Consider the following 10,267-nt stretch of genomic DNA (forward strand, 5'->3'; position numbering starts at 1 on the left):
TTGTGCCCTATTACGTTTGGTACATTCATTCATTGTGCTGTCGTCTGCAAAAAGGGTGACGGAGGCTGTTTCGTTGTTTCGAAGTAGCTCCAACGAGTTGACAAAGCAGAAACAACAATGTACTATAAAGGAGGCAAACAAAACAAGCCGAACGATTAGTCAGGGTTAAGCAGACGACCAAGTAAAACAAAGACGTTTCATTTCAACATGGCCGGCAGCAATAGCAGCAACTGGTCACAGCAAAGTGAAACAACGAAGCTCAACTATTTATGGAATCAGCTATTCAACAAGTGTGTATTGCATCCAATTAATTATCACTGGGACTTGTGCATTAAATAAATTAATGAGATAAAGCAAAAACAACTTGGTAGGTCACGCGGATGAGGCAACGACGACGACGACGACGACGAAGAGGTATCGAGCGAACCTCTTATAGGACGCTCGGCTTGCTAGAAATAGCAGTTAATTCTGTACTAATCATACTTTACCGTTTTTGAGCAAAAAAAATAGACATTCGGTAATATCTTTTATCTTTTACTTGTTTCGGTCATTTGACTGCGGCCATGTTGGAGCACCGCCTTGAAGGGTTTTACTCGAACAAATCGACTCAAAGACATATTTTAAAGCCTAGTACTTATTCTAAGTACTCTTTTGCCGAACCGCTATGTTACGGCTCCATCATTGGAATTTCAACATCAACAACAGGGTACTTTTGTTTGTATGTATGTATGTATGTATGTATGAATGTATGTATGTATGTATGTATGTATGTAGGTAGGTAGGTAGGTAGGTAGGCATGCATATATGTATGTATGTGTGTGTGCAGATTTGTATGTTTTGCTTTAAGTATGAATTCTCATGCATATAGTTACATATCTAGACATGCTCATACATATTTAAATGATAAACTTCTGGGAAGTTTTACAGATTTTTATAGTTCCAGCGATGGATTGGATCTGTAGTCTCCGAATTAGCTTTGTCAGTCGGCAAGAAATCTTGAAATAAAACCGAATAATGGCATGCATACCTACATACAGAAAGAGGGAGAGAGAGAGAGAGAGAGAGAGAGAGGGGGGGGGGCAGCCGGCCAGACAGTCAGAGAGAGGGTGGAAGGAGTCAGTGAGAGAAAGAGGAAGAAATCACTAAATAAAATCTTCGGTTTGAAAATGGCGAACTTCCCTCTTCTCTCTCATTATTCTCCACGTCAAACTAATTTCCTCCACTTCTCCTCCAAGTGTTTATTACTTACCAATTAGCCAATATTATTAGGCCATTATTATAGTGTTTACGGATTGTGCTGTTAAACCAATTAATATAATGATTTTGAAGACTATTAAAATAATGGGGTGCAGCGACAGGTGTGTGTGTGGGGGGCAGTGGGAGGAATTTGAACTCAGAACGTAAGGGCGGACGAAATACTGCTAAGCATTCTATCCGGTACGGTAAGGTTTCTGCCAGCTCACCGCCTTCAATAATAATAATAATGATAATAATAATAATAATAATAATAATAATAATAATAATAATAATAATAATAATAATAATCTTACCTTTAAATAAGGCAAGAGACCGGCTCCACGGCTCCTTCATCAGTTAGGTTGAAGGTATATAATAAGGCAGCGAAATGGCAGAATCGTTAGAGCGTTGACCTGAATACCTGGAAGTATTTGTTCTAGCTCTCTGCTGTTCTGAGTTCAAATCTCGCCGAGGTCAATTTTGTCTTTCATTTTTTTGGGTGTTCGATTAAAAGTAGAAATTTAAAAAAAACAACAACAAAAAAACAGTACTGATTCAGTTTCAGACCAGCGGGTTGTTACATTACATTTTTGCCTCTCCGACTCTTTCATTCTCCGACTCTCTCATTCTCCGACTCCCTCATTCTCCGACTCACTCATTCTCCGACTCCCTCATTACTCGACTCCCTCATTACCCGACTCCCTCATTCTCCAACTCCCTCATTCTCCCACTCCTTCATTCTCTCACTTCCTCATTCTCTGACTCTCTCATTCTCCGACTCCCTCATTCTCCGACTCACTCATTCTCCGACTCCCTCATTACTCGACTCCCTCATTACCCGACTCCCTCATTACCCGACTCCCTCATTCTCCAACTCCCTCATTCTCCCACTCCTTCATTCTCTCACTTCCTCATCCTCCGACTCCCTCATTCTCCGACTCCCTCATTCTCCGATTTCTTCATTCTCCGACTCCCTCATTCTCCGATTTCTTCATTCTCCGACTCCCTCATTCCCCAACTCCCTCATTCTCCCACTCCTTCGTTCTCTCACTTCCTCATTCTCTGACTCCCTCATTCTCCCATTCCTTCATTCTCCAACTCCCTCATTCTCCAACTTCCTCATTTTCTCACTCTCATATTCTCCGACTCCCTCATCCTCCGACTCCCTCATTAATAAAAAAATAAACAAACAAAGAAGCACAGACAAACAACAAACAACAAGCAACGTAATAACCTTTGTACATTACCGGTGCATAAAAACCCAAAAGCATTTCAAGAGAAACAAGTTAAAGAATTAATAAGAATCATAGAATCATAAGAGTATGTTCTTACCACAAAAGATGTTGACTACTGTGTGAGGGATGCTGGTGGAATGAGCGTTACTAGGGAAATAAAGGATAATATTTCCCATCAGCTTGAGGAGTGTAGAACGTATCCAAAGTGGTTTGTCATTTATAAGGCATCGTCTCTTCGTACTGTTCAGCGCAGGAACTGAGCTCATTGTAAACTCTTCTCGTAAGTTTTATATTACGTTCACGACCAGGATCATTATCAAGCAAAAACTCGCAAGCCTTCCTGTATAAGTGCCAATCCTTTAGCAATAATTTTTGAAGTCAATTTAAGTGGTGTAGATTGAAACTTCAGTCGTTTCATCTGTATTCTCAGTTTGTTCATTTCCTCACAACATCATCTTCTTGTTAGATAAACTTTCTCCCTGGGACACTAGCAACTCAATAAAATCATCCACCCCCCATGACTTCTTCAAATCCTACACCCTTTGCAAGTGTCACAATCTCTTTGCGAATTTGATGTAGACTTCCTACTGAAAGAGAACTTGTAATGTCAGGAATACGGTCTGGTCATATATTTTCCCACGTACTATTCAAAGCTGAAGGTTTCACTTCATCCCGAAGCTATATTATCTACAGCATAAGGCTGGCTGGCAGAAACGTTAGCACGCCGGGCGAAATGTTTAGCGGTATTTCGTCTGCCGCTACGTTCCGAGTTCAAATTCCGCTGAGGGTCGACTTTGCTTTTCATCCTTTCGGGGTCGATTAAATAAGTACCAGTTACGCACTGAGGTCGATATAATCGACTTAATCCCTTTGTCTGTCCTTGTTTGTCCCCTCTATGTTTAGCCCCTTGTGGGCAATAAAGAAATAAGAAACGTTAGCACGCCGAGCGAAATGTTTCGCGGTATTTCGTCTGTCTTTACGTTCTGAGGTCAGATTCCGCCGAGGTCCACTTTGCCTTTCATCCTTTCGGGGGACAGATAAATTAAGTACTAGTTGCGTACTGGGGTCGATCAAATTGACTTCCCCCTCCCCCAAAATTTCGGGCCTTGCGCCTAGAGTAGAAAACTATATTATCTAGAACATCCATTATGTTGAATTACTTCTAGAAATCTCTAACATTAGGTTTATCTTCCCTGTCAGTTGCTTCGATAATTTGTTTGGATGTTCTCCTCATATAATATACCTTGAAGTTAGCTATCACATCTTGATCGACTTGGATCTAGGTTAGAAACCGGTTCTTTCTGTATTGGCAAGAAATCTTGAAATACAACTGAATAACGGCATACACACACATTATGTACATTATAGATACGAGTGTATGTGTGTACATGTATGTATGTATGTATGTATGTGTATGTATGTATGTGTGTGTGTGTGTGTGTACGTATGTATGTAAGGCGATGATAGTTTTTCAAATCGTTAAGTATATACTTTCATCATAACTAAAACGCAAGTGGCCATTGAGATGAAAATGAAGTATAGTTTTAAATTGCTAACAATTTAAAACTACGCGAACGGGTTTTCGGAAGAGCGTAATTACGTGACGTATCCCGAAACTAATAGTCAAACTTTACAGTGTCCGTAAGCGCGAAATGCCGTAACCCAAGACAGCCGTAACGCGGGGGATGCCTATGTGCGCACGCGCGCGTCTGTGTATGTATGTAAGTATGTATGTATCTGTGCGTGTGGGTTTTTCTGCCACCAGCACTTGACAATTGGTGTTGGTTTGAAGGTGGTGAGCTGGCAGAAACGTTAGCACGCCGGGCGAAATGCTTAGCGGTATTGCGTCTTTCCGTTCTGAGTTCAAATTCCGCCGAGGTCGACTTTGCCTTTCATCCTTTTGGGGTCGATAAATTAAATACCAGCTGCGTAGTGGGTCGATCTAATTGACTAGCCACCCCTCCCCCCCAAATTCCAGGCCTTGTACCTCGAGTAGAAAAGAAAGAGGTATGTAAAAGATAATTTATTTTAATAGCATACTTTTTTGGTGCTGGGAATGTTTTTTCTTACGCATACGAACACACACACACACACACACACACGGTCTCACTTTGTTCGTTGGGTGTAAAAATTTAAATTACCATTTTGTTTTCGTTTTGTTGCTTATAATGATACTTTTTGGTTATCTCACCACCCCTATTAAAAAATTGGGTTATCACCCCACAACTAAAATAAATTGTTTAACCCTCAATAAAATCATTAAAAAAATGAAAAAAATTAATAAACATCAAAGCGAAAAGATTAAACGTCTTGTTGAATCTGATAATATTTTTATAACAAATCATACCGTTCCTATTGAGAAGGCCAAAAGTCAGTAATGTGTTGAAGTATCGAATCAAAAAGATCTAACTCTTTTGATCCAATCTCTTGTCGCCACATTAACTCAATTTTTTAGTGGGGAGGTACCCAATTTTTTAATGGAAATTCTTTTAATGGGGGTAAGATAACCAAAAGGTCCCCAATATTTTACCCAGCATCCAACAATTATAACCCACACGTGGGGTTACTTCCGCATCATCATTCCAAAAAATGCGTTTATGGAGAGAAAAGTATTCTTTTCTACTATAGGCACAAGGCCTGAAATTTTGGGAGAGGGAGTTTCCGTCTACCAAATCCACTCACAAGGCTTTGGTCGGCCCGAGACTATAGCATAAGACACTTGTCCAAGGTGCCACGCAGTGGGACTGAACCCGGAACCATGTGGTTGGTAGGCAAGCTACTTACCACACAGCCACTCCTGCGCCTATAGATAGATAGATAGATAGATAGATAGATAGATAGATAGATAGATAGATAGATAGATAACGCGGCCATGTTGAGGCACCGTCCTGAAAGATTTTAGTCGAACAAATTAAACGCAGTACTTAGTACTTTGTTATCTTTTTAAAGCCTGGTACATATGCTATCGAATTCTTTTTTGCGCGAACTGCAAGATTACGGATCCGTAAACAGGCCAACACCAGTCGTCAAGCCTTGCTAGGGAACAAACACAAACATGCACGCGCACACACACACACATGCATTGGGTGTGTGATTGCACGTCTGTGAACACATATTAATGGCGTATGAACACATACATAATTTGATTGCCTGTTTGTGAATAGCATAGGAATATCGATTTATATACTTCATCTTTTGATCGTTAACCTCTACTCTCTGCCTCTCCGTACTCACCTGTGACTCTTGCGGTATATGCTTCCTACTACCTCCTCGTCTCCGTCTTCGACTGTCGCAATATCGGCGAACATATGGTCGACATATTGATAACTACGCACCGATGATGACCATGGCAACAAAAGGGAGAGAGAGAGAGAGAGAGAGAGGGACTCAGATTGAGGCTGGAAATGACAACCAAATCTCCCTCAAATCGCCGGTGACTTGTCTTGGTGGAGGGAAGAAGCACACTTGTAATAATGTAGTCCTAGATGCACCGTGTGATGAATAAAAACGACGGGCTCATTGCTGCTTGAATGTCTTCTGTATGAAGTGTAAACTCAACCAGATGAACAGACCTGGGGTTAAAAAATAGCAACAACAACAATAACCATGGTAACTGCAACAACAAATAGTAGCAGCTACAGTAACAACGACAACAACAACAACAGCAATAATACACTACATGAATCAACGAGGTAGCACGATCTACGAGAAATAGCAGCTAAATATCTTTAAGGTCGCCGTCCACTCACTGTCCTGGAAGGCGGCAACATACATTAAATAATGAAGTTTTAGATATAAATAAAACAAACAAAACAATACAGTTCTATATTTAAGAGATGAAGAATTACGTACATTATTTACATTATTTACATTATTTACATTTGACGGATATTTGTCCTCATTTTGTTTGTTGTTAACACAACATTTCGGCTGATATACCCTCCAGCCTTCATCAGGTGTCTTGGGGGAAATTTCGAACCTGGGTTCTCATTCCTAAGGTATTTTTCGATGTTATTATTATTATTATTATTATTATTATTATTATTATTATTATTGTTATTATTATTATTATTATTATTATTATTATTATTATTATTATTATTATTATTATTATTATTATTATTATTATAATATATGCATGTATGTATATATTTGTGTTTTTATGTCTGCCCTCCCCACCATCGCTTGACAACCGATGTTGGTGTGACACGTCCTCGTAACTTAGCGGTTGGGTAAAGAGACCGATAGATTAAGTACCAGGCTTACAAAGAATAAGTCCAGGGGTCGATTTCTTCGACTAAAAAGGCAGTGCTCCAGTATGGCCACAGACAAAATGACTGAAACAAGTAAAAGAATATATATACGACGGGATTGTCTCAGTTGCCGTTTAACAAATCCACTCACATGGATCGGCCCAAGGCTATAAGCAAAAGACACTTACTCAAGATGCCACGAGGTGGGACTGAACCCGGAACCATGTGGTTGGTAAACAAGCTTCTTACCACACAGCCACGACTGCACCTGTATATCTACTACATATGTGGAAAATTCTGTCGGTGGACGTGTTTGTTTGTGGGGTTATTATCTAACCCCTCTTACATCATTTTATCGATTTTTATGAAACTTGACACGTGAGTAGAACTCATGTCTGGAAACCTCGTGACATACTTAGATTGTTGAAAAAAATCGATAATAGGGTCCCTGGAAGGGATCCATATATCTACTGCATATAACAAATATATTTCATTTAAACATCCAAGGGAAATAGCCCGTTCGCTCCTGGAAGGGATCCTTAATATAGCCAAGGGAAATAACCCATTCATCTTCGTTAATTGTTTGGTATAAATCAAACTGCGTATACTTATTTCTTAGTATTTGAAGCGTTAGAGTTATTTTCGCAATTTATCCAGTACAACGCTTAAACAAGTAAATAGTATTTTCCTAAACGATAGATCCACTTATTTTGGTTAATGACTTATTCACGAATATACCAACACTAGCGCCGCTGAGGGTAATATTCTTTGGGAACGCACAAAAGCCCTTTTCAGAGTTATTTACTATGAATTGTCATTATCTCATATCTGATTAGCCTGTTATTACTTAACATGCTTCACGATTTTAGTATACATACTTTATTAGTATTACCTCCTAAGTTCTATAAACTCTGGAAACGTATTAAAGCCCTTTTCGAGGCTACTTTATTTGAATTCTTAGTATCGGGTAACTAATTTCATGTTATAACATAACTGACTTCACAATTTAGGTATTCATAACTTATTAGGAAGTCCTAAGACAAGATCATGTGTAAGACTGTTCGGTATCCTATATAAATGCACAAAAGCCGTTTTAAGGGCTACATACTTTGTATTGTTGTTAATGGATTAGCGAAACAATTTTGAGAACGGAACAAAGGGATAAGCCCCGCTTTCCCGGGAATTACCGGGTATGTCAGCTAGTATATATATATATATATAGTGGCTGTGTGGTAAGTAGCTTGCTTACGAACCACATGGTTCCGGGTTCAGTCCCACTGCGTGGCACCTTGGGCAAGTGTCTTCTACTATAGCCTCGGGCCGACCAAAGCCTTGTGAGTGGATTTGGTAGACGGAAACTGAAAGAAGCCCGTCGTATATATGTATATATATATGTGTATGTGTGTATATGTTGTGTATCTGTGTTTGTCCCCCCAACATCGCTTGACAACCGATGCTGGTGTGCTTAGGTCTCCGTAACTTAGCGGTTCGGCAAAAAGAGACCGATAGAATAAGTACTAGGCTTACAAAGAATAAGTCCTGGGGTCGATTTGATTCGACTAAAGGCGGTGCTCCAGCATGGCCGCAGTCAAAATGACTGAAACAAGTAAAAGAGTAAAAGAGTATATATATATATATATATATATATATATATATATATATATATATATATATATAATGAGCGTCGGGCTCACAATCGCGAGGTAGTGAGTTCAATTCCCAGACCGGACTGTGTGTTGTGTTCTTGTTGCTCCAATTCACTCAGCTGTAGAAATGAGTTGCAACGTTACTGGTGCCAAGCTATATCGGTCCCTTTGCCTTTTCCTTGGATAACATCGGTGGTATGGAGAGGGGAGGCTGGTATGCATGGCCGACTGCTTATCTTCCAAAAACAACCTTGCCCGGACTTGTGTCGCGGAGGGTAATTTTCGAGGTGTAATCCCATGGTTATTCATGACCGAAAGGAGGCTTTTACCAACCAGCTCTGTATATATTAATGGCATATACACATATATAATGTGATCGTGTATTCATGTATAATGTATTGATATCGACTTTTTTTTTCCAAGAATTTTTTCCCAAACTGTGACCCGATTATAATCGAGGTTGCTAATAAAATATCTCGTTAATTTTCACTGTTTAACAATCAATATATTTTTCTCTGTTGGATTCTAAGTAAATTTTTTCCCCACACTAATATCTAATTTGATAATTTTCGATTTTCTAAAAAATTAAAAGTAAGTAAATATTATAGGCGCAGGAGTGGCTGTGTGGTAAGTAGCTTGCTTACCAACCACATGGTTCCGGGTTCAGTCCTACTGTGTGGCATCTTGGGCAAGTGTCCTCTACTATAGCCTCGGGCCGACCAAAGCCTTGTGAGTGGATTTGGTAGACGGAAACTGAAAGAAGCCCGTCGTATATATGTATATATATATATGTTTGTGTATATGTTTGTGTGTCTGTGATTGTCCACCTTGCATTGCTTGATAACCGATGCTGGTGTGTATATGTCCCCGTAACTTAGCGGTTCGGCAAAGAGACCGATAGAATAAGTACTAGGCTTACAAAGAATAAGTCCTGGGGTCGATTTGCTCGACTAAAGGCGGTGCTCCAGCATGGCCGCAGTCAAATCACTGAAACAAGTAAAAGAGTAAAAGAGTAACTGATTAAGACTATATATTTTGTTTCATTATTTTGTTTCTAGTATTTAAATAAAATGTAGCTTTTTTTTAGCTACCCCTTTTTTTCTGGCTAAAATTGTGTCTTTTTCCTCAGATACGAAAGAATACTAATTTAAGTCAGGCTCTGTCGGCATTTGCAATCAGATTGCAAAGAGATGCAACAAAATGTACCGTGATTACGTCAATCGATAACCTAGAAAGATCACGTGTTTTTCATTAAACGCTTTAACTCAAAGGTCAGCATGTCCACGATGACTTGGGACGAGTTAACCTTTATATTCTTTTCTACTCTAGGCACAAACCCCGAAATTTTTGGAGAGAGGGCCAGTCGATTAGATCGACCTCAGTACGTAACTGTTACTTAGTTTATCGACTATGAAAGGACAAAAGGCAAAGCCGACCTCGGCAGAATTTGAACTCAGAACGTAAAGACAGACGAAATACCACTAAGCATTTCGCCCGGCGTGCTAACGTTTCTTATTTCTTTATTGCCCACAAGGGGCTAAACATAGAGGGGACAAACAAGGACAGACAGAAGGATTAAGTCGATTACATCGACTCCAGTGCGTAACTGGTACTTAATTTATCGAGCCCCGAAAGGATGAAAGGCAAAGTCGACCTCGGCGGAATTTGAACTCAGAACGTAACGGCAGACGAAACACCGTTAAGCATTTCGCCCAGCGTGCTAACGTTTCTGCCAGCTCGCCGTCTTTGTCAACCTTTATATTAATGTTGCATTTGCATTAAGGCGACGAGCTGGCAGAAACGTTAGCACGCCGGGTGAAATGCTTAGTGGTATTTCAACTGTCTTACGTTCTGAGTTCAAATTCCGCCGAGGTCCACTTCCCCTTTCATCTTTTCG

At 39.9% G+C, this 10,267-nt stretch overlaps 1 protein-coding gene across 5 annotated transcripts in view; it reads right to left on the reverse strand.

Moving 5' to 3' along the window:
* Window positions 1-6,010, reverse strand: part of LOC106879684 (MAP kinase-activated protein kinase 5-like) — a 38,758-nt gene extending 32,748 nt beyond the window's left edge. The window contains exons 1-2 of one of the 5 annotated variants that reach the window (XM_089341093.1): window positions 5,706-6,010; window positions 1,551-1,720 (exon numbers count right to left, since the gene is read on the reverse strand). The gene's annotated coding sequence lies outside the window, so the exon portion shown is untranslated. Of the gene's footprint in view, window positions 1-1,550; window positions 2,445-2,568; window positions 3,147-5,705 lie in introns of those variants that run through there. The other 4 variants (XM_089341092.1, XM_089341097.1, XM_089341096.1 and 1 more) reach the window with 4 other exon arrangements.
* Window positions 6,011-10,267: the final 4,257 nt, after the last annotated feature.

This window comes from Octopus bimaculoides, chromosome 24 (assembly GCF_046866305.1).
Source record: "Octopus bimaculoides isolate indiv1 chromosome 24, ASM4686630v1, whole genome shotgun sequence".
NCBI lineage: Eukaryota > Metazoa > Mollusca > Cephalopoda > Octopoda > Octopodidae > Octopus > Octopus bimaculoides.